This window comes from Sminthopsis crassicaudata, chromosome 1, assembly GCF_048593235.1.
Source record: "Sminthopsis crassicaudata isolate SCR6 chromosome 1, ASM4859323v1, whole genome shotgun sequence".
NCBI lineage: Eukaryota > Metazoa > Chordata > Mammalia > Dasyuromorphia > Dasyuridae > Sminthopsis > Sminthopsis crassicaudata.
The window spans coordinates 463,888,314-463,913,328 of NC_133617.1; the positions used below are offsets into that span (position 1 = coordinate 463,888,314).

At 33.1% G+C, this 25,015-nt stretch overlaps 1 protein-coding gene across 3 annotated transcripts in view; it reads right to left on the reverse strand.

Annotated features, from left to right (window-relative positions):
• Nucleotides 1-25,015, reverse strand: part of KIAA1958 (KIAA1958 ortholog) — a 234,019-nt gene that overhangs the window by 129,817 nt on the left and 79,187 nt on the right. For all 3 annotated transcript variants that reach the window (XM_074280865.1, XM_074280866.1, XM_074280863.1), the window contains exon 2: nucleotides 22,052-22,180. The gene's annotated coding sequence lies outside the window, so the exon portion shown is untranslated. The remainder of the gene's footprint in view (nucleotides 1-22,051; nucleotides 22,181-25,015) is intronic.

The window sequence follows — 25,015 nt, forward strand, 5'->3', positions numbered from 1 at the left end:
AAATAGATATGTAACCCTAAACAAAAAGGTACACCACAGAAAAGATAGAAAACAGTAGATACTTTCACATCTGAGATACTAGGATTTTTAACCAAGTAGTGACAGAACCAATGAATTATAAAGGAGACAATTTCAAATCTATAAAAATTTAAAAGCTTTTATACAAACAAATTCAATATAACCAGAATAAAAAGCACAACTACCAAGGGGAAACATACTTTTGCATTAAATCACTCTTTAGTCTGAAAGCTAAAATAGAAGCAGTAGTATGCCAGAGTAGAAAGAAAGTCAGTCTCTATACCAGGAAGTTCAGGGTTCAGACCTTATTGAATTGCATGACTCTGGACATAGTCACAGCCTCTCAGTATCTTAAGTAATTCTTCCCTAAGTATAAATGAGCTCAAATCTACCTGGATGTATAGTAATTTCAACACTAGTAGTCTCCTACAAATCAATCAAATTATGACTATAAACCAATTCTACCTATCTACAAAACTGAATAAATATGTAGTCAAAAGTTAAGAAATTTTCAAAAGGGGAAATAAATCAATCATATTAAAAAATAACCCAAATCATTAATTAAAGAAATGTGAATAAAAAAAAAACACCTCACACCCATAAAATTGGCCAAAATGATAAAAAATGGAAATAGTTTTATACTATTGGTGAAGGTATGAGTTGGTTCAACCAATCTGGAAGACCATTTTGAATTATCAATCAAATAAACAATTTATTAAGTATTTGTGTGCCAGGGACTGTTTGGGTATTAGAGATGCAAATAAAAAAGTGAGTCACTAAGGTGTTCCATGCTATGAGGCAGTGATTCTCTACTTGGATATTTACTCCAAGGAGATCAATAGTGCCTATGGCAAATGCTCAAAGAAGTCCTTTTTGTGGAAGCAAAATAAAAACAGAAATGAAATGAGTATCTGTGGGTAAGAGGATAGCTGGAAACCCTGTTGTATCTTAATATAGAGAGCTTTATTTCACCTTAAGAAATGGTAAATGTAAGCAATTCAGAGAAACCTGGGAAGGCTTTATGAATTGATGTAGAGAGAGAAGCAACAGGAAAACAATATTTATGACTGCATTAATGTAAATGAAAACAAGAAGCAGATGAATGTCAGTTAATTATGATGATCAAATTTGGTGGCCTGAACAGATCAGATAATGAAAAGTACTTTCAGTCTTCTTGGGAAGAGCCATGTGGAACTTCAGATACAAAATATTAGGTATTCTGTCAGAAGTGCTCTTTTTATCTCTTGATTTTCCTCACATTTTTCTATGTTACCTGAAAGGGTTCTACAATAAGGAAGGGCTGAGAAGAAGTAGTGATGGTAGCATCTGGAAATTGTGTAAAGAAAATAGCACCAAATAAATTTTTGTTTGTTTGTTTTAAAGAACAGAGCATCCTAAACAAATCTCATTTTCCATCTTGACAGAGATACTATACAACTAGCTCAAAGGAACATTGTACATACAGTGTGTCTAGATTTCAGCAAAGCATTTCTCAACGTGACTCATGCTATCCTTGTAGATAAACATTTAAATTGATGTTTATATAGTGCACTGAAATACATTCATTTGATTCTCACAATAGTCCTATAGTTAAGTGTGATCAGCATAATTATCCATATTTTATAAAGTAAGAAAGAGCAGTTGTATGACTTGCCTTTGGTATTATTGTTAATATCTCAGATGAGATATGAACCTGGTCTTTCTTCCTTGAAATCCAACGTTTTATTCTCTAGGCCACACCATCTTGATTTTGATGTTTGACTACATAAATAGAAGCATGTCATTCAGAATTAGAAAGGAAATGGTTCTGTTTAAATTCTGGCCTAATCAGTTATCATCTGGAATACTGTTACATTTTACTTGTATGTAGCGGGTTGCACTTTATTTTCCACTTGAGATTGTAAACTCTTTGAGAGCAGGGATTATTTTTTTCCCTTTCTTTGTATCTTCAGCACTTAGCATAATGCCTGGCAGATAATACCTATTTGTAAATGCTTGATGCCTTGGATTGTTTTCAGTTCTGAGAACCACATTTTAGAGGAGCTAGTATCTTCAAGGTGAACCCTGTCTAGAAGATGTCACCTTGGTAGTGACGATTCTAGATCATGCCATACAAGGATAATTTCAAGGGGATATTTAGGATAGAGAAGACTTAGGAGAGACATGATAGCTGTCTTTAAGTATCTGAAGGTTTGTCATGTAAAAAAGGTAATTATATCAGGAGTTCTTAATGAGGGGTCTAGGTATGAACTTAGAGAAGAAGAAAAAAATGACAGTTATCCCTTCCATGTCTTAGGGGTTAGATGCTTGTCACACCCATGATCTGGAAAATCCATGTAAAATGTTTTGGCCCTCCCTTTACATCAGAGAAATCTTCTTTTTTTTCCTTTTATGTGGTATTTATTGGGACTTATTACAAAATTTGGGTTAACTATTTAGTCACTGGCTATATTATACAGTACTATATATATATAATTATGCATTTCTGAATTTTAAACTTTTTCTGCATCATCTGCTGGCTTTCATATGTTGTCTGTGGCTTCTGCAAAACTCTTCCAAAATTCCCATTTAATTTTTTATGCTGACCCACTATATAGTGAAACTGTTATTATGTGGAAAGGATAACTGTACAGTTTTATTTTCATTAACCTCTAACTAAAATTTATCATTTTCTTTAATTATGTATTTTTTTTTAAAAAGCTAACCCTCTGAAAAAAGATTCAAGTTCTTCCCTTGACTGTTAAAGCATGATGCAATAAAGGTTAAAACTCCTTAGATTAGTTATTCTGCTTGCATCCAGCAGAAACAATGCATAGAAAATAATTTGGACTTGAAGTAAGGAAAAAATTCTCAATGGTTAGAATTTTCAAAAAATGGGAATGGGCTACCTCAAGAGAAAATGTAGTCCTACTGACTAGAGATTTTCAAGAAAAGGTATAGTGACTACAGTCAAGTATGTTTTATAAGAGATTCCTTTTCAGGTATAGGTTGTACTGGATGGCTCTTAAAACAACAAGGTACAACAGACAGAAAATTAGCTCTGGAATTATAAGAGCTTAGTTCAAATTCTGCTTCTGATACTATCTACTATGATGTGGGGCAAGTCATTTAACCTCCTGAGCTTCTTCATCTATAAAATAATGAGATTGGATTAAATGGTCTCTGGGGTGCCTTCCCATTCTACACCAATGAGCTTATGTTTGCACTCTGAGATTCTTTGACTTCTGAGGTCCCTTCCAATTCCAACCTCATCTTATTTTTATGAATTCAGAGCAAGATAGACATGCACATGTAGATCATACAATAAGGAAATCATCACACATTCAAGAAGGAAGGATAGTCACTGTCACACTGCAAATTCAATTTTTTCCCCAAATTAATCAGCAATTATTTCCATGATCAAGTCTGACATCTTCCATTTTTATAAAGTAAGTAGATTTAGGTTTCCTCTTTCTTGGTTCATAGTAATGCAAAGCAGCTGAAAGAGGTCCACTGACCTTGAAGACAACTACAGAAATGAGCACATTAGCAAGATTAATAACCTTTGTAATTCTGGGTGGATTTTTTTAACAGGGTAGGGATGTGAATCTGTAACATACTTGAAGTATCATTAGTTGAAACCATTAACTATTGGCTATCACACTGGCTTCATAAATAACTGTTCTCATTTATATAATGTTTTATAATTTTTAAAAACACTTCCCTCACATAAACCATTAGATATAGGTGATGCATATATACTCACTTTACAGAGAAGGAAACTGAAGCTCAGCGAGGAAAAGAGATTTATGGATGTTCTAATTATTGATAGTTAGAATTGGAAACCTTACATTCTGAATTCAAGTATGATGCTCTTTCCACTACGCTTAGCTCCTTTACTAAATATCAAATCAAAATATCGCATTTTGAAAGAAGGTCATTATGAAGAAAGAGTCTTATTTTCTTTGAACACATTATTAAGCCCCACTGCTTTCCAGGGTAAAAGGTGCTTGTTTCAATTTCTCTGAGGAATAAACTCCTCAGAACATCATTTGATGCTTACCACTTGGCTGCTTTCTTGTATAAATATTCTTTTGACTGTGCTAATCTAATGTAGAATTTTGCCATTTGCAGCTTGTAGCATCAGGCAAAAAATTCAATGTACTAAGGTAAATTTGTATCAAAAAGCTTTTATATTTTCCCTCTCTTTCTTCCACCAATATGTGGCAATTTTTTGCTTTCAATTTTTAAAATAACATGTATTCTTTCAATTTCAAAATTTATTCAAATTTAAGTTAATTGGATTATTTTGACTTGGAGCATTTTTTTTAACTGAGAACCAAATGATCTTTTCCTTTAAATAGTTATTTCCACTAGTTAGTAGCTGTAAGGGAAAAAAAACTTTGGCTTATTTGCAGCTTATAAGGGAGTTAGATTAGGATGATGTGACATTGGTATATGAAAGGGCTGGGAAACTACCTTAAGTTTGGGAAAGACAATAACCATTTATCTGGTCATGAGCCACCATGGTGAGACATTAAGAACAGGTATAATCAACTCTGGAAAGGTGATTGAAAGATAGTAAGTTAAATGTCTTCAGCAGAGATATCATTAAGACTCATGGGAACCAACTGGGAACTACTGGTCACAGGGATAAGAATTCTGTAAGCAACAGTATAAAGACCTCAGCTGAGTAAAAAAAAAAACCAAAAACAAAACCAAAAAAAACAGAGCAATAGAGACTATAATGAACCATCAGAGAACAGTTGAAAGACTACAACCAAAAAGTGAACCTACATACATCTTAGGAGTATACAAGAAGATGTGAAGGAGACTGCAGCATTTTGTGGAGGTTCATGCACAATTGGCTTTAAGAGTACAAACTCTGAATCTGGAATAGCTATTTTCCAGGAAACCTGACCTCCGCATACAAATGGAGGAAACCCAATAGGACACTATATTTGAGTGTGTTAAAAAAAATTAAAGAGATTGTATTACAGGTAAAATACATTTAGTTTTGGCTCTGCAACTTTGTTACTTGGGTCAAGCCATATAACATCTAAGCAATTTGATTTCCTCATTTACATGATTGGATATTTACCTCAGAGGATTGTTGCAAAGACCACGTTCTATAAAATTTTAAGGATAATCTTCACTTAACGTTCCTGGACCTTAGTTTACTTATTTGCAAAATGAGGTTCCCTTCTAGCTCAAAAACTGTGATCTATGTAAAAATGAGCTCTTATTTTATATATGTATGTGGGATTATGTGTGTGTTGGATCATATGCTTTTCCTTTGAAACCCATCTCTAAATTTACAGTGAAAGTTAATAGGAAATTAGTATTGTATATAGAGTATATAGTAATATTATATGGTATATAATAGTCTCTAGTAATATACCAAAATATACTGGTAATATTTCAGAAGATCTCTTTTCCATACACTGAGAAATATCTGTGTTTCCTGTCTTTATTTATTATCTTTATTTGGTGTTCTAAATAAAATCTCTTTTTACATGTCTCCTTATTTAATTTGGTTCTATATGATTGGACTATTTCCTTGTACTGACAGACTGTTTTTGCTGATAGTGATGATAAAGAAAGCTACTGCTTGAAAAATCCCTAATGATTAATAAGCCTAGTGTTGTCTGCAGAACACAACAAAAATTCAGAGGAACTGGATTCTGGTCTTAACTATGTTACTAACAATTGTTTTGATTTTGGAAAGTCACTTAGCCTGTTCCAGTCTCTACTGCTTTATATATACAATGGGGGCCAGACTAGAAGATTTTTAAAGTCCTTTCCAGTTCTAAAATTCTATGACTTTAGTAGGTCTTGTACATTCTGATTCAATAAATTTAATGGATGTCTTTTTTGAAAGATATTTCTCTCTCTGTATTTGAATACAGTTCTCTCCTAACCTTTCTTGGGAGCAAGAATGGAGCAGACTAAAAAGCATGTACCAGAAACTAAAATATTTGAAGAAAATTCCAGAAATGTAGAGAAAAATATTTAGTGGCACAAAGAGCCAAAGTTCAGAAGAACAGGAGTGAGAAACAGCAGTCCTGGTAGCCCTGGACAATTCACATAGCTAGGAAGTATTAAGTGTCTGAGGCCAGATTTTAACTTAGCCCTTCCTGACCTCAGGGCTGGTGTTCTATCCACTGCACCACCTAGCTGCCCCATGATTTCCATTCTTAAAAAGAAATTGGTTTTCATTTTAATGATAATTGCAGTTCACGCCACTTCCTCCACGAGACTTTCCTGATCCTCTTCAGAAGGAAGTAATTTTTCCTTGGAAGTCCCCTAATACTTGATTTGATTTGTATCACTCATATCAATTGTTAAATTCCATGCTATATAGTATAGTATAGTATTTGTACATATGTCTTGCCTCCTCTTCTACTTTAAATATCAGGAAGGCAAGGATGCATTCATTTTTGTATAACCTCCATCATCATGTCCTGATCATAATAAATGTGGCCTAAATATTTGATTTTGAATGTAATTTAGAAACAACACAGCAATGCTGATAACCATTTTTAATTGTTAGAGATTCAATTTTGCTAGAATACACTTATGACTTCTTTTTTTTTTTTTCTTTTCTCAATGGTTACATATTAACAAAAAGCTGTGTAGGTAGTACAGTCAGTTAATGGTTTTCTTTTCACATAGATCATATACAAGTTTAATAAAGAGAGAAATTAAAAAAAATCACCCATTTTCTCTTACTGCTTTATTTACAGCTTACATACTTGCCCAATATATATAGTAAATGGAAAGAAAGAGAAAACACGATTTAAAAGAACAAAAAGAAAATATTCCAGAGAATGTTATTAGATTGTAATGATAAATTCTATCTCTGCCCATTCTCCTTCAGAAACCACACCTTGGGAATTGATGCAAATTTATAAGAATAAGAACAACTGATAATCAGTGCAGGTAAAAAATCCAAGTTATTAATAAATGTACAAAATGTTCCAAATCACTAATAATTGGAGAATTTCCAATAAATTCCAAAAAATAAAGTTTTGAGGTTATTTATGCATATCCATCAGATGGGTAAAAATGATAAATATTGGAGAGGCTATAGAAAAAAAAGGGCCATTAATATACAGAGTATCGAACTGTGCATTCATCCAGATACGTTGGAAAACAATTTTGAACTGAGCCCTCAAAGTCACTAAACTGTGTGTTCTCTTTGAGAGAACTACTAGGATTATGCTCCTAAGAGATCAAAGAAAGGAGGAAAGGATAGATAAATACAAAAGCCTTCTTTTTGTAATTGCAAAGAACTGGAAACTAAGAGGGTGCCAAGCAAGTGGGAAAGAGCTAAACAAATTATTTGTAATGGATATTATTGCCATGAGAAATGATCAAGAGAAATTTGGGAAGACTTTATGTGTATGAAACAGAGTGAAGTGAATAGGACCAAGAGGAAAATTTATGGAATAACAGCAACATCAAAAAACAAAAAAACAAACAACTTTGAGAAATTCAAGAATTCTGATCAAGAATCATGATTCCAGAGGACTACTGATGAAGCAGGATATCTCCCCTTCATAGTAAGGCAATAGGCAGAATGAAATATATTTTTAAACATGATTATAAATATTTCTTACATGAGTTTTGTTTTCTTTCTTTTTTCAAGTGAGGATAAGAAGTAGGGGATGAAATAAATGTTAGTTAATTGCAAAATATAAAACAAAAGCTTAAAAATCTAGTCTTGTTTAACTACACAATACTAAAGAAAAACTTCATATAAGTCAGTCAAAAAAGATCCTTATAAGATTAATTGCTTTGACTAATAAATGATCTTATCATTATGAATATCCTTTACAATAATGCAGATTGCAATACATTCATACCTGTGTTTTTTATACATCTCCTGTTCCATATCCCACAGGATTTTAATGTAACATTTCTCTAAATCTCTTGAAAGAGAGAAAAACTTATGTATGGTTGGTGGAGCTAAGAATCAGTCTTTCCATTCTAGAAAGCAATTTGGAATTATGCTACTAAAAAACTGACTAACATATCTATACTCTTTGAGTAAGTGATCCCACTTCTAGATTTTTAACCCAAGAAAGTCATATACAAAATGGACCAATATACATTTTTTAAAATCATTATAGACATTTTTATAGAGAAATAAAACTATAAACAAAATAAATATCCATAAAATGGGAATGATTAAACAAACTATAGTATAGGAGTATAATTAACTGTTTCTCTGCTATAAGAAACAACAAATATAAAGAATTGAGATCACCTTGGGAAGATGAGGATTTGATACAAAATGAAGTAAACAGATTCAGCAGAACAATATGAAATGATTATGATAATGTGAATGGAAAGAATAGAAAACAAAATTTAAGTCTAAAGGGGTAGCTAGGTGGTCCAATCTATAGATTCCTGGATCTGAAGTCAGTAAGACCTGAGTTCAAATTTGACTTCAGACAGTTAATTTTTCAATTAACTGTATAACCATAGACAAGTCATTTAATTCTGTTTACTTCGGTTTCCTCATTTGTAAAATATAAAATAGCAAACCACTCCCGTTTCTTTGCTAACAAAACTACAAATGGGGTCATGAAGAGTTAGACATAATTGAAAAAACTGAACAACATCAAGAATGGTCTCAAATAATAATGACCAAATTTTATCCCTAAAGAGTTGAGGGATCATACCTGTTTGCTTTTTTTTTCCCCCAGAGATAAAGTACCATGAGTATAGAATAGATGCAAACCATCTTTTAAACCAAAACTTGGTTCTTTTTTTTATGTTTTTGAAAAAAAAAATGGAAAAAGTGCAAAAAATTTAATACTGACATAGTATATAAATTCAAATTTTGTCAAAATCTAATTAGTTTATGTCGCTTAACTCAAAGCAAAGCACTGAAAATGCTTAGATGGACTTTAATCAGTTCCACAAGCACAAAGGTTTGGTCCTAGCCTTACTGTTAATTTTTATTAGACTTACACATGGAAGTTTCGGCAGCCCGGTGAGAATTCCCTTAAAACTTGACCTAAGTTTAAAGGAGCGGGTATCAGGCTCATTCCTTAGAGTAGCCCACAACACCTTGTATAACTACATCCCCAAGGTTCACCCAATGAGGTTATAACTCAACTATGCTGTAATGCGCCCTAGTTGATATTAAAATACGCAACTAACGTGACTTTACCCCTGCTGAAGACACTAAAGCTAAGGTACAAACTGGGATTAGAGACCCTACTATGCTTAGGTAATTAAATAGCAAGATCACTCATCAGAGAACTATGACCCACTGCTTAAAACTCAAAGGACTTGGCAGTACCCTAGACCCTCCTAGAGGAGCCTGTTCTATAATCAATAAATGCTGATACACCTCACCCCTTCTTGCTTATCAGTCTATATACCGCCATGGTCAGCTCACCCCAACAGGGTTCCAAAGTGAGAAAAATCATGAACCCATAAAAATGTTAGGTCAAGGTGTAGCATATGGAGGGAGTAGTAATGGGCTACATTTTCTATCTAGAACACAATGAAATGTCTATCTACTAGCATCTATCTACTATACTATCTACTATAGCATCTACTATCAGACCTAGATGATATGTTGGTTGGTTTTACTAAATACTTGAACTGTTTTCCCTCCTCTTTCATATATACACTTATTAATTTTATATTTATGCTAAAAATTTTACATGTGGCTTATCTTTTCCATTAGAATGCAAATCCAAGGCAGTTAGGTGGCGCAGTGGATAGAGCACCAGCCCTGAAGTCAGGAGGACCTGAGTTCAAATCTGACCTCAGACATTTAATACTTCTTAGCTGTGTAACCCTGGGCAAGTCACTTAAGCTCACTTGCTTCAGGAAAAAAAAAAAAAGAATGCAAGCCCATTGGGAAAAAGGAGTGTTCCACTCTTTGGATCTCTAAGCCTGGCATATAGTAAGCTCTTAACAAAGACTTGTTAATTGATTGATCAACACCTTATTGCATAATATTACTGAATAGTGAATGGATATATCCAGGAATAAAGATGATGTAAAAACAAAAGATAACAGTAAAAATGAAATTTTTAAGAAGAGGAAAATCAGGAAAAGGGGAAACAAAGTTAAATCATAGTACAATTATTCTTGACAAATCAGAGAAACTGAGCTAAGTGGGTTAATAAATATCATATTGTCAGCAAAAACAGAACATCTCCAAAAAACCCATATGGTATTACTCAAGCTCTGTTAGCCTGAGAACCCCAATAAAACCTTAAATTGAAGGATTTAATGAAAATGATTGTATTAGAAAGATTTTTAAAATTTTGTTTCCTTATCCAAAGTGGAAAAACTGTTCTTTTTCTTTCCCAAATCTTCTTTTTTCATTTCTCTTTTCTTTATAACTCTAGGCCTACCAGAAAATTCTCCAATATTATTATATTGAAAGGATGTATCAGAACAACACCTTAGGACATTCCTATAAGAAGAATTCAACAATGTTTGTTCATACATCATCACTATGACACTACCAAAAATAGGTTATTCAATGCAAAAAATAAAATAAAACTGAATAAAAAGAAAGCAAGTTTTTCTTTTGAAAAAGAAAAAGAAAAAAGTATTCCTTCTGTGTTTTCAAGGATTCATCATGTTCTGTGTTACTTTTTGAAGACAACTACCTTAAAAATGCAAGGATATATGCAGGAGATAAAGAAGATGAGAAAGTTGATATAACTGTCAAAAAACATTTTCTGGTTAATGGAAAACCAGGCAAAAGTAACCAAGTTACACTGCTAGAAGTGTTGCCACTTGAAAAAAGTATTGCCATTTCCTGCTGCTGTCACATAAAAGAGTTAAGTTTTTAGTGTTAGGCAGGATTGTAGATGGGAGATAGTAGTAGATAGTTATTGTTAGTTAGTTATTGGGGTGCTGGCTAGGACCATAACCACACTGGAGCATGTTGGAGAAACACTACTCTATTTCAAGACCTCTTGATTCAAAGGATCAGTTACTTGAAAAAAGTCAAAGACAATTCTTAAATACAAAGCTCAGTATTCTGAAGATTCCAAATCAACAGTAGATATTTTGTATCCTTAGATGCACTTTCTTTTTAAAATTAATAAGAGAAGAATAAAAAGACTAAGTTATATCTCATAACTTTTGTAACTGGGTACCATAATGCTGACTGGCTGTAAGCTAATTGGTTAATTAACAGGTCAGTGACATAAGTAAAATGAGTAATGGTCTATATTTTTATGTGTCTTCCCTCCCCCATCTGTTTTTTAAATTAAATTTAATTAAATTAAATTTTTATTTAAAAAAAAAATCCCAGATGAGGTCACATGGAGTCGAATACGATTTTCGATGTACCATACTCCTTCATCATCCTTTTCTTTTTCTGATTATATCATGAAAAGCTGAGTCTTAAAGATGATTGTCTGTTCCTTAGAAAATATCTAATAATATCGATATTTTTGTTTGTTTTAGAAAGACATCTACCTAACATTTGGATCTTAGATAAATATAATTTGAGAGCTGGTAAGGACCTTTAAGACTATCTCTTTTACTTATATCAAGTTTTGATGTCAAAGAAACATTATTTCAGAAACATAAACTTTGTAAATCTATCTTTGGATCTCTATTGATCACAACATCACAATAGTTGCTTGTGATAAGATGGGGTCCAATTACTTGCTGGAAAAAAAAAAAACAGATCAAATTTCTAGTCTTCAGTTTTCCTTCCTTTTGTTTTGTTTTTTTTTTTTTTTTCTTTCTCAAGATTATTTATAGAGATTTGAGGATTCATCAAGTATGGGGACTTCTAAAAGTTCTCTCTTTTTGGATTGTTAAAGGTTTCTCAAATATTGAATATAATAAAAATTCTATTTTGTGATGATTTACTGCTATTTTTAAGTTCCCTATGCTATAATCCTCAGGGACAAGATCCACAGACTAAGGTATAGCACTAAGTGATGGCTTCAATCTGGTAATGTTTCCTCTCTTCTTTCAGTTGTTAGAGATTATCAACATAAATGACACTGCAAGAGTTAGGGTCATATCATGAGCAGAGGCCCTGAGAACTAGACATAGGAAAATCTAGCTTCAAGTGCTGCCTCTGACAGGCTGACTGTATGACCATCAGTAGTAAATTTCTTAACATCTCAATGCCCCAGAGCACTCAACTACAACTATAAATTATTGTTCACTCATTTCAATTATGAGTGATTCTTTGTGACCTCATTTGGTATTTTCTTGACAAAAATACTGAAGTGGTTTGCCACTTCCTTTTCTAGCTTACTTTACAAATGAGGAAACTGAGGCAAACAGGGTCAAGTAACTTGCTCAAGTCACATAGCTAGTAAGTTTCTGAGGCTGAATTTGAACTCAGAGTCTTCCTGACTGCAGGCTTAGCACTCTATCAAGGAAATTACCTACATAATGAAATCACGGGCACAAACCTCAAAACAATCTTTATAGGAAGAAAGAAATTTTAAGATCACAAATTGAGAGTTGGAAGAGACTTAAAATGCAACCCATGAATTTTGCTATTGAAGAAGAAATTGAGGCACTGAGAAATTATACTGACATTAGATGTAGAGACAAGATTTGAACACAGATCCTCTGATTCCAAAGAAAGCATTCTTTTTTCTGTACTATACTCTACTACCAAGTCATTCATTTCTAAACTATTTCTGTCTTTACAAATCAGCCACATTTGAACATACTGTGCTCAGATCCCAATATCATAATGTCATTGATCCTTTTCAAAAATGAAGGACAATTACAAAATGTTTTTTAATATTTCCCAACACAACTGTATCTATATACAGAATTGTAATATTGTTTGTATCATATCAAAGAACATTTCTGATTTTTTCACTGAACATTAATTAGCAAATGTTCCTATATCTCAACACAATCCACATATTGTGTTTTAAAATAGCCATTTAATATTCCATTGTGTTAGCTTGTTTAGTCATTTCATGATCTCATTTCACAATCACTGGGCATTTGGGTAGTTTCCAATGTTTCCCCATCATAAATAGTGATGCTATGAATATTTTTGCACAAATGATAGATTTTTTCTTTATGGTTACTTCTTTTGGCTATATTCCCGAAAGTTGAATTACTGGGCCAGAGGTTATGAGCAAGTTTATATTTGAAGTTACATATTATATCACTGTTCTCCAGGAAGACTATACTAACCTTGCCACCTGCAAATAAACAAATATATCTTCTAATCATGTTAGATTATATTACTTTTTGCTAGTTTATCATTAATTACAGTTATAGCTAGTATTTATGCAGTACTTTGCAAAGCACTTTAGAGTTATCTTGATTCTCACAACAATCCTGGGAGATTAGTGTCATCATTTGTCCTCTTTTCAGATAAACAGAATGAGGTTGAATGTGATTAAGTGACCTGTATAAGGTAACACAGCAAGTAAGTGTTTGAGAAAAGATAGGAACTCAGATTTTCTTGAATCCAAGTCCAAGACTCATATCCATTGTGCCACCTAGCTGTGGCAAGGTAAATAAACTTAGATTAAATAATAAGTATAAACTTCCCACCAAAATCCTCCTATGATACCCCATCCTGGTAAAAATTTGACCCTGAATTCTTAAAAAACTATGCCAGAAGAGTCCAAATTGGCAAAGCTTTGAGTACAGAACAAGTGATAGACTAACTATATTTTTATTATGCAAAGACTAGCTGTGGTTTTTGTGAAGAAGACTGAAATGGGAACTAACTGGTAATATCGCTAAGGTAATTTGGAACTGGCTGAATTGACAGACTCAAAAAGGAAACTTTAATTGTTCCATGACAGTTTGAAAGGAAAGAAAATTCCAGTAGCATCCCCCAGAGAGATATATGCCTTGTCCTGTGCTGTTTAAAAATTTCATCAGTGACTTGGATAAAGGCATAGATAGAATTCTCACCCAGTTTTCAAATAACAGAGCTGGAAAAAATACCTAACACAGGGTTTACAAAGGCAAGATCCAAAATGATCTTGACAGGCCATAGCATTGGCCTAAAACTAGTATGATAAAATTCAATACAGATAAAAATAGTCTTACACTCAGATTTTCAAAATAATCTGTTTCACAAGCACAGGAGAGGAAGGGATAGTTTATCTGAAAGAAAAATAAAATTCTGGTTATTTTAATGGTTTGTAAGCTCAATGAAGACAGCATTAGAATATGGTGGTTTAAAAAACTTTGATCATTAATTGTCCTGAGAAGAATAACTTCCAGGAATAAGGAAGGAAATAAGCATTCATTAAGCAGTTATTTTTTGCCAAGCACTGTAATAAATACTTTAAAAATATTATCTCATTTAATCCTCACAATAAATCTGGGAGGTAGATAATATTATTATCCCATTTTACAGTCAAGAAAACTAAAGCAGAACAAGACTTATTCAGAGTCATAAAGTTAAGTCAGTGTTTGAAGTCGGGTCTCCCCAGTGCTTTATACATTGCATCACTTGGCTGCTTCAGTGATCTTTCTATTCTGTCCTGATTAGATCATATCTGGAGTACTATATTCACTTCTGAACATCATAGTTTAATAAAGATACTGAGAAGCTGAAGAACATGATGAAGGACATAGAATGATGAAGGAACTTAAATTCATGTTATATGAAGATAGGTTAAAGAAAAGGAGGCGTCCTATGAGGAATGTGATAGCTAGTCAGGGTCATCTGTTATATGAGAGTTTAAACTTAATCTATTTGATCAAAAATGGTAGAACCAAGAGCAAAAAACTTCTTTGATTAGTTAAAGAGGACAGAACCAGGAAATGGTCAAGAATCAAATTTTAGATTTAACATCAGGAAAAACTTAGCAATTAGGGGTGTTCAAAAGTGGAAAAAGCTACTTTAGAAGTTGATATACTCTCCTTTCAATGAAGCAAAAACTAGATGAACAATCTTCAACTGTGTTATTGTACAGATTTCTTTCAAGTAGAGTTTGGGTGAGATGGTTTCTGAGTTCCCTTTCCATTCTAAAATTCTATGATTCTGATCTGGGAATGCCACAATCTCCATGGAATTTAATTTGCAGTTGAAATGAAGAAAATTGGAAGGAATTATAGTTTGCACAAGTATTGCATATTGCATCATATTTTCAGTGACCATCTATGCTCAACAAGTAGTATAAGAGGATTACACTATTCGTGTATTGAGGATATGTATGATCTGAGAAGGAAATGGGTCAATCATATGGCAAGAGTAAAAGATAATATTGGTAAATATTGATAAATTTATAATTTTGTTGAAGTTGAATTAAATCCAGAATGATAAGAAACATTCATAGAAGATGTTCTAAACTTTGTGACAATCATGAAGACCAAATGATACAAACTTTAAAGCATTATAGAAATGATGGCTATTATTATTTCTAAACTAAAAACACAATAGTAAATAGTTATTAGATAGTTAGTACAATGAAAAACTGAGGACTTCTCAGAATAATAACTGCTTCCAGCCTTTTTAATTGTGAGGGATTATGTGGTTTCTCATAAAATTATTAACTAAGGTAGATTGAACCTATAACCTACATTTAGTTTATGAAGGTCTGATGGGTTTGGGAAAATGAAACAGAATGCTTATACTAGCTCAAGTAAAACAGTTATAAATCTTGTAAAACTGACCACCATAAAATTTAGGTCAACCATGTGGGCCTGACTAGAATTTAGCAAACACTTGCTATTTCCAAGCACTAAGCAAGGTAGTGAGAATTAACCAGATAAGGGGAGGTGGAGAAGGGAGAGGTGTCATGGATTCTTGTGTTTTGTGACTATATAATCATCTTTGACTGCTGTGGGGGTTGACCTCCCTTCATTGGAGAGCTTCAGTGAATGGACTGTCCATTTCTCATGAGATCCTAATAAAACTTCTATTCTTCACTTTGAGATATTTCTGAGTATTTTTGAATTGGGTGTGCTGTAGCACACAATGGTAAATTTTCCAATTATAGAAATGGCAGTCCATTAAACTCCCAAATCTTTTTTCCCCAGCTAAATCATTTGTTCCCCATGTATGTTGTACTTGTCAATTCATGTTGAAATAGATTGTTTTGATAACGTGAATATAAGACTCAACATTTATCCATATTAAATTTTATTGGCTTCATTCTTTCCATAGTGCCTAGTGAAGTGTTCACCCAGCAGATGTTTAATAAATGAGTACTGAATGGATGTTTAACAAGATTCAAATTTGTAAAAATCCTAATTAATTAGTTTACTGAATACCTGTAATACATTAGGCACTGAATTAGCATACACATAAATTGTGCTTTCAGATAAACTTGGGAGATTCATGCACATTTTATGGTACTAATGACAATATAAAAATAATAAATATAAATACAAATGAATTTTGGGGGAAGGTATGGAAACAAGCATTTATTAAGTACTTCCTATGTGTCAGGCCCTGTGCTAAGCACAAAAAGCAATACAAAAAAAAAAAGGAAAGAAAAAAGTCAAAACACACTCCCTGCATTCAAGGAGTTTCTAATTTAATGGGGGAAACATTATGCAAATAAATATACACAAAGTAAGCTATATGTAGGATATATAAGAAATGAGAGAGCAGTGGAATTCAAGTAAGCCAGAGAGGTCAGCAGTCAGAGCAGAGAAGGAAGAACATTCCAGGCAAGAGAGACAGAGAAAATGCTAGAGGCTAGAGATGAGTATTTTATTCATGGAACAGCCAGAAGGCCAATCACTGTACTGAAGATTATGTATTAGGGAATAAAGTAGAAGACTAGAAAAGTAGGAGAAGACTAGAATATGAAGCGCTTTGAATGCTAAACAGAATATTTTGTATTTTTTCCTGAAGGCAATAGGAAACCTTTGGAGTTTATTGAGTGAGGATGGAGTGTGTGTGTGTGTGTGTGTGTGTGTGTGTGTGTGTGTGTGTGTGTCTGCATGTGCACTGAATCTTCATTTTAGGAAAACTACTTTGGTGGCTGAATGGAGGTTATACTGTAGTGAGGAGAAATTTGAAGCAAGCAGGTACACCAGTAGGGTATTGTAAAAATCAAGGCAACTTTTCAACTGAGCATTGAGTAGTGAAACTCTTGAAGTCCATGTAAAGATTTTTCAGGGTGTCAGTGAATATATATATAAGAAAATTTTCATCACACTTTTATTGAAATTGAGCATACCTTAAAGTATGAAATTTTTTAAAATATTGTTCCAAGAATTGATCCAAAGGCTTCCCCATATTGCTGAAGGACTCAGTCATACAGAAAAGGTTGGGCTTTATATTGGAAGCAATTGAGACCTCTGACTAACCCTTTATCACTCTCATTCTTCAGCTCCTTTTCTGATCTTACATTTCCTTAAAAAATAATCCTAATACTACTTCTCAAGCATAAATTAATCTCTCCCTCAGTACCTAGCATTGTACTCTATAACAGAAATATCAAGCCAAATTAAAATGTCAATGGGAAATGTTTTAACTAAATAAAAATATAATACAACATAGATAATGTTAATTTGTAATTTTCTATTGCAATACAATGACAGGAATCTGTTTGAATCTGATACCTCTATTCTATAATACATGGACTTTATAGATATGTTAAGGATAGAATTGTGTATAATGCATTATCACTAAGAAGACAAACACAGATAGAAGAAAAACCCCAAGCTTAGATTAACCCATGTGAAGTGCAAACACCCCCTGGTTAGTTTTATTGAATTACCAAGAGGGGATCACTGGGGCTAGCTGTCTTTGACTGGAACCTTAATAGAAACCACAGAAACTTTCATCTCCCAATTTCATAAATTTTGTGGGTTTGGTGTTCCAAGTCAGAGAGGAGAGCTGAAGTGAAGCTAGAGGCATCAACCCCCCCCCAACCCATAATTAGAGATGTTTACAATAATACTTCTCATTAAAAAAAATAAATAAACTGTCAAAGAAGAAAGAACCCAACCATAGAAACTTATGATGGGAATAGAGAAGACTGGTGTTCATCTTCAGAGGAGGACAGTGAATTTAAAAAAAAAAAAAAAGCTGCTTCTACTCCAAAGAGTAACATTAAATAGCTCCCTGCCCCAGAGAGAATTTATAGAAGAACTAAAAAAAATATTTTAAATAAAATGAGAGGGGCAGCAAGGTGGTGCAGTAAATAGAGCACTAACCCTGAAATCAGGAGGACCTGTTTAAATCTGGTCTAAGACACTTAATGCTTCCTAGCTGTGTGACCCTGGGTAAGTCACTTAGCCCTAATTGCCTCAGCAAAAATAATTAAATAAAAATAAAGGGAAAAAAATTAAAATTAGAGACATTGAGGGAAAATTAAAAATAAATAAATAAATAATGAAAATAAAAACCATCCAAGAAAAACAAAAAGATTATGGGGGGAAAAAAAGTTAACCAACCAGAAAAGGAGATACAAAATCTTTAAGATGAAAATAACTTTGAAAATTAGAATCGGGCAAGAGGAAGCCAGTGAAGCTATAAAAGACCAAGAAATAACAAAATAGAATATAAAGAATAAAAAATAGATCAGAATGTAACACATCTTATAAGAAAAACAACAGATCAAGAAGATAAAATGTAAGAATAATTGGACTACCTGAAAACTGTATCCAAAAAAAGAACTTTGACATACTAATGCACACTAATCCAAAAAATTGTCCTGCAATGACAGATCATGAGTAGAAAGTAGAAACAGAAAATGGCTACTGATCACCACTTGAAATAGACATTTGTGGAAAATGCATAGGAATATTATTGCCAAATTTTGAGACCTCCAGATCAAAGAGAAAATTTTGCAAGAAGCAAGAAAAAAAAAAAATGAATATGTTGAAGCTACAATTAGAATTGTATAGGATTTATCAGCATCAACAATAAAAGACTTCAGGTCCTGGAATCACATATACTAACAATCAAAAGAACTAGGCCTTTGGCCCAAAATATCATATCCACCAAAATCATCCATACTATTGAATGAGAAGAAAAAAAAAAACATTCAATGAACTTACAAATTTTCAGGAGTTTCTTCCAACCAAACCTGAATTCAATAGAAAATTTAAATATATGAGCCAATATCAAAGATCAGTTTCAAAGAATTTAATATAGGCAAATTATATTTTTTACATGGAAATGTATACCACATGTTTAAGATTAACATGAGCAATTGAATAGCTCAAAAGAAAGACTAGGGCAGAGTTTAGTATGATCTGACTCTTAAAAAAAATAAAACTGCCTGGGAAAAGGTAAAAATAGTTATTATATCATACAATTGAGGTGCAGAAGAAGAATAAACACAGAGGCTTTAGAGGAGGGAGAAGGCTCATAGTTCTGAAAACCTACTCACATCAAGAATGGGTTAAATAGGTAACACTACATATATACCAAGAAGAGTATATAGCACCTTCCAAAATCTATAAAGAAATAAGGGGAGAGAGATAAGGGGAGAGATGGGCAGAGGAGAAAGCAAAGGGTAAGAGAAGAAGATAAGGTAAGGATCCATTGGTGGGAAGGTGGGGGGGAAGGTCAAGGCAAGTTAAGGAACAGAATTAAAGCAGAAGTTAAGCAGGGATAGGAAAAAGGAGATATACATAGACAAATACAACAAGGATCAGGAATAGAATTTATTAGAAAAAGAGTGCAGCTAGTAATCATTGATCTTAGACAAAAATAAAATTTAAAATTCAATCAAGAGGGAAATCTACATTATAGATTAGTCATATTAATATTGTTTTAGGTGCATGTTTACATATAAGTAAATGCATATGTGTGTATATATGTATGTAGATATGTATGCATGTTGCTGTATATGTATGTATATAAATATATATATGGGAGGGTATAAATATATATGTATATCTGTGTATACATGTGTGTTTGTATATATCTACATATATATAAATATATGTGCTTAACTATAGCCTACTTGGGGGAGATGAGAGATAAAAGGAGGAAAAAAAGAATAAAGTAAAAAAAAGTATGCAGCAGAGAGGAAAAAAACAACTTACAAGGAAGCAAAGAAAAGATGGACACTCATGAATATAATTTCTTCTACTATTATATGCCCTTTCTTGAACTGGAAATTTATTTTTATATATTTTGAATCCTCCCTGATGTTCTGCTGGGCACATGAAAATGTTCTGTTTTGTTTTGTTTTATTCTCTTTTTCTGTTTTTCTTTTTTTCTATTCTTTTTCAATAAAATTTTAAAAAAAAAGATACTACAAGAAGGTCTTGAATACAAGCAGAGTTGTGAATTTTTCAGAAAAGCAATTCTCAAAGTATGTCCCAAGGACCCTTGGGGATTCCTAAGACCCTTTCAAGGGTCAAAACTATTTTTATAACATTATTAATATGTATTTGCCAGTTAAAATACTACTCTCTTTTCAACTATATTACCTATTTGAGGCTGGGTTTTCTTCACATACTTTAATCAAAACAACATGTGACACAAGATTGAATATAGAATCAGATTTGAGTATCCAGAAGTCTTCTATTAGGGTTTGCAAAAAACATGAAACAATGCCATATTTTCCATTAATTTTTTTTGTCTTGGAAAATAGTTATTTTTCATTAAAATGATATTTATGTTAACATGTAATAGATTCATTTTTGTTTTACAATAAATTAACAATCAGTTTAAATTACTAATATGGTATATATTTATAGGTATAATTCATATAAATAACAGCTCTTTGGGGTCTTCAATAATTAAGAGTATTAAGAGATCCTCAATAATATAAGCACACTAAGTCCAACCCCCTCATTTTATAGATAAGGAAATTGAGGTTGAGAGAGATTAAGTGACTTGACCAAGGTTCACATGCTAATGTCTGAGGCAGATTCTCACTCAATTCTTCCTGACTTCATGCTCTAACTGCTATGTCAATTATCTGCTTTAAGATTATTCTTACACTGGAATTAAGAAACGATCTTATCATGATATTAAAATAATGCAAGTAAATTATAATGGGGAGGGACAAGAAAGGGGAGAAGGGACATACAACTGCAATAATGGAAAAAGAGGAAAAAAGATGTGAAAAATGTTACAAAGGCAAAATCACTAGGATTTGGTCACTGATTGGCTATAAGAAGTAAAGAGAGATGAACATCAAAGATATGGCAAACATTATGAATATGAGAGAAGATATCACAGACAAAATTCATGAGATAAAAAGTAAAAGCAGAATTTCAGAATGGTGATTAGACTATGAGTTCCTTGAAAGCAGAACCTCCTTTTTTTTTTTTTTTTTTTTTTTTTTTTGCTTCTTTTTGTATGCCCAGCATTTAGCATAGTACCTGGCCCAGAGCACTTAACAAATGATTACTAATTGATTAACAGTTTTGAACCTGTTGAATTTGAGGTATTGGTAAAAGATGAACTAACACAGAACTTACATTATAATTGCCAAAAATACCAATACTACTAAAATTTTAGTTGGGTAGGTCTAAAATTTTCTTGTGTAAATTATATTACTCACTGAAGGTATATCTTCTAAGCAATCACTGTTAAAGAATTCTAAACATAAGGCTTTTCCATTCTCTCTAATAACTAATATCCACTAAGTGAAAGTTATTAAAATTAATTCTACTAGAACCTTCTCTGTGTTTGTTCCATAAACTCTCCAACACTTTGTTGCATGGGAAGGTATATAGCAAACGCCAATGCTCTTACTTAGGAAACACCATAATGCTAGCTCACAAGAATACTAACCCTGAATTGATTAGCAGGCTCTGGAAATAGCAAAACTTATTACTTAACAAATTTTTCTGGCAAGTTTGGTAATAGGATCATTGTGCTGAGTCTCATAACCTTTTCTTTTCTAAAGAGCACCATCAGGATTCTTCAGTGCAGTGTGGTTAGACTACTTTTGCTGAGTGATATTATATATAGATCTCAACTCTTTTCATTATTCATTTCTTGACTTGCTTTTTGCAAAGCTGATTAATATAAGACATAGATGAATAATTTTGTAGGAGCCCTCTGGCTTTCAGATACTAAGTCATGGGGATTTTACACAATGACACTAACTTCATTACATAGTTGATTTTCACCACATATCCATGATATTTCAGACACTTAATGTTTAAAACTTACCTGGAACAGCAGTCGTAGTGGGTCTCACCAAGTAACTCTTTTCTTAATAAGCCAAAGAGCATATGGTGGGTTACAGGATTTATTCTGGCTCCATAACCTAGGACTGGATAACCAGGACAGGCAACCCTCCTAATTGAAAATAAAAGAGTTAATTTAGTTTCCACCCTCTAGTTTCAGGCATCAACCCAAGTAAAAGTTACTACTGCATACAACCCTATCTCCCAACAAATGAGGTTATAATTTTCTAGCTAATTTTTAATTTGCTTTTGGTTAGTTCAACATTTTCTCTTCTTTATTATTTAACTCACTTAATTTTTTAACAATAGATTTTAATTTTCAAAATATATGGAAAGATAGTTTTCAACATTCATCCTTGCAAAACCCTGTATTCCAACTTTTTCTCCCTCCCTCCCCTACCCCAGACAGCAAGGAACATATGCTCTATACATATTTTCAAATTTATCATGCTGGACAAGAAAAATCAGATCAAAAAGAAAAAAAATGAGAAAGAAAGAAAAAAACAAGCAAACAATAACAAAAAAGGTACAAGTACTATGTTGTGATCCACCTTCTGTTCAGTTATATACTTTTGTACTTCCAAAAGCATTTCAGGGTCTATATATTTACAGAGGACTGAGGTACAAAAGAAAAGAAAATCAACCTTCCCCCTTTTGGTTGCTTTTAAATTAAAATCTGAATATTACTTACTCCATCAAATCTATAATCTTCTATACAGCTTTCAAGGCCCTACAAAATCTAATATCATTCAACCTTCTCCAATTCTACTTCCATTTTCTGATATCCCTCCTACCTACTTCTTGACTAGACAGTCTTCCAGCTATCTCTAAGAACCTCTTAGCTTTTCCTCCTTTATATCTTCATTAGTTCTTTCCCTCACTAGGAATGCTCTTTTCTTCCTCCACTGATCCAAATCCTATCCATCTTTTTAAGACCCAGTTAAATCTCACTTCCTCCACAAAATCTCATTTGACCCCTGCACCAACATAGATATTATTCATCGAACTGCTGTTTCTGTGATTTATAACACACAACTGAGATAACAGCATCTAAAGGAAGAACAATTTCTAGTTGTGTCCTGAGTTTAAGTAAGGAGATTTCTCATAGAAAACACAGGTGTTTTTGAAAGAAACTAGCCCTCAAGATAAGGTGAGAAGACCTTGAACCCATAGCATTTTAGAAGTGAGCCTCTAGGTAGGAAAGAGAATAAGGACATATCAGGAAGCTAACTGTATAAAAATAAAAGTTTTAGCCAGAAACGAAGCAGGTTATAAGAGTAACCCTGTGTATGAAATTTGGGTTTAGCAAAGTATGCATGGATTTGGTGTTAAAGTGACTATGTATGTGGGGAAGGATAGGCTGTATTGTGGGTTACCAAACACATTGACACCAGCATCCAGAACTTAGGTGAGTACAGCTCACCAAGTTCTATATAAGAAGAACAAACATCTGATTTATCCATAGCCTTTGTAAGTGCAGTGAAAACAGTAGTATGGAAAGAGAAACCCAGAAAACTGACCATAACACTGACCATGTCTGGAGCTAGGAGCTGCTTAATATTAGTACATAATTGTTTGTAGTCTTGAATTTTCATTTTGGTAATAGGTACTAGCCTTGTCTCTTCCACTAGACTATAAGCTCTTTGATGAGAGGCAATAGGAAAGAGTGGAATAGTGAGCAGGAACTGGAGCCAAAGCACTGGGCAGTTAGGTGGCATAGTGCATAGAGTGCTGGACCTGGAGTCAGAAAGATTCATGTTCCTGAGTTCAAATCTGGCCTCAGACACTTACAATATGTTTCTGAGCAAGCTACCTTACCCTATTTGCTTCAGTTTTCTTATTTGTAAAATGAATTGGAAAAAGAAATGGCAAACCACTCCAGTAATTTTTCTGAAAACCTCAAATAATTCCATCAGAGTAGGATGTGACTGAAAACTACTGAACAACAACACTGAAGCTACCAAAACCAAGATTCAAGTCCAAAATTTGATACCTATTAGCTTATGATCCTAAGCAAGTCATTTAACCATTCAGTGCTCTAGACAACTCTCTAAAACTTGTTTGTTCATTTCCCTAAACCAATAATATCATAGATTGTATCCTATTCTATCCTATACTTCTATAACTTCCAAACAAGCAGCCACATAGGTACTGTAACGCTTTGTTCATTAACATCTGACCCATCTACATGGTATGGGCTCTCTGGAAATTTGGACAGTCAATATCCCTCCTATTCCAGTCTATCTATCAGCTTCAGTTCTCATTCCCCACAAAATCACTGCTTCAACTCATAAAGCAACTATGTTTTTAAATGACATCCTCACTATGTCTACTAGCATTTATTAAGTATCTACTATGTTCCAGGAAACATGCTAAGTGTTGGAAATGCACAGAAAGAAAAATAAAACAATCCGAGAAGCAAAGGTTTCTTGCAGAAAGTAAGACTTCAGCTGAGGCTCCACAAAAGCCAAGAAAGTTAAGAGGCCTCAAAGAAAAGGAAAGAGTACTCAGATAAGGGGACATAGGCACAGGGCAGCCAAGAAACATGCTTGGAGTAAAGAGATAGGAGATGGGGTTTCTTGTTTGAGGAAAAGGCAAGGAGGTCAGCATCACTATCCCAGAGTGTATGTGGAAGGGTATAAAATTCAAGAGGACTGAAAAGGTAGGAAGGGGGCACATTATCAAGGGCTTTAAAAGTCAAACAGGATTTTATCCAGAAACTAACTCTTGATTTTAGGGCCAAGACATGAAAATGAGAAAACAACTCTTTACTATAAAAGCCAGATAAATTAATATAATTTACCACATGAATTTTCTTTTTTTAAAAAATTCTCTCTCTGAAAGGAGGAGGAGAAAATTGGGATCTCAAAAAAAATGAACATTTAAAAAAAATTGATGATTTTCATCTATATATTTTTGAGCCTTAGTTACTCGCTTGGTTATTCCC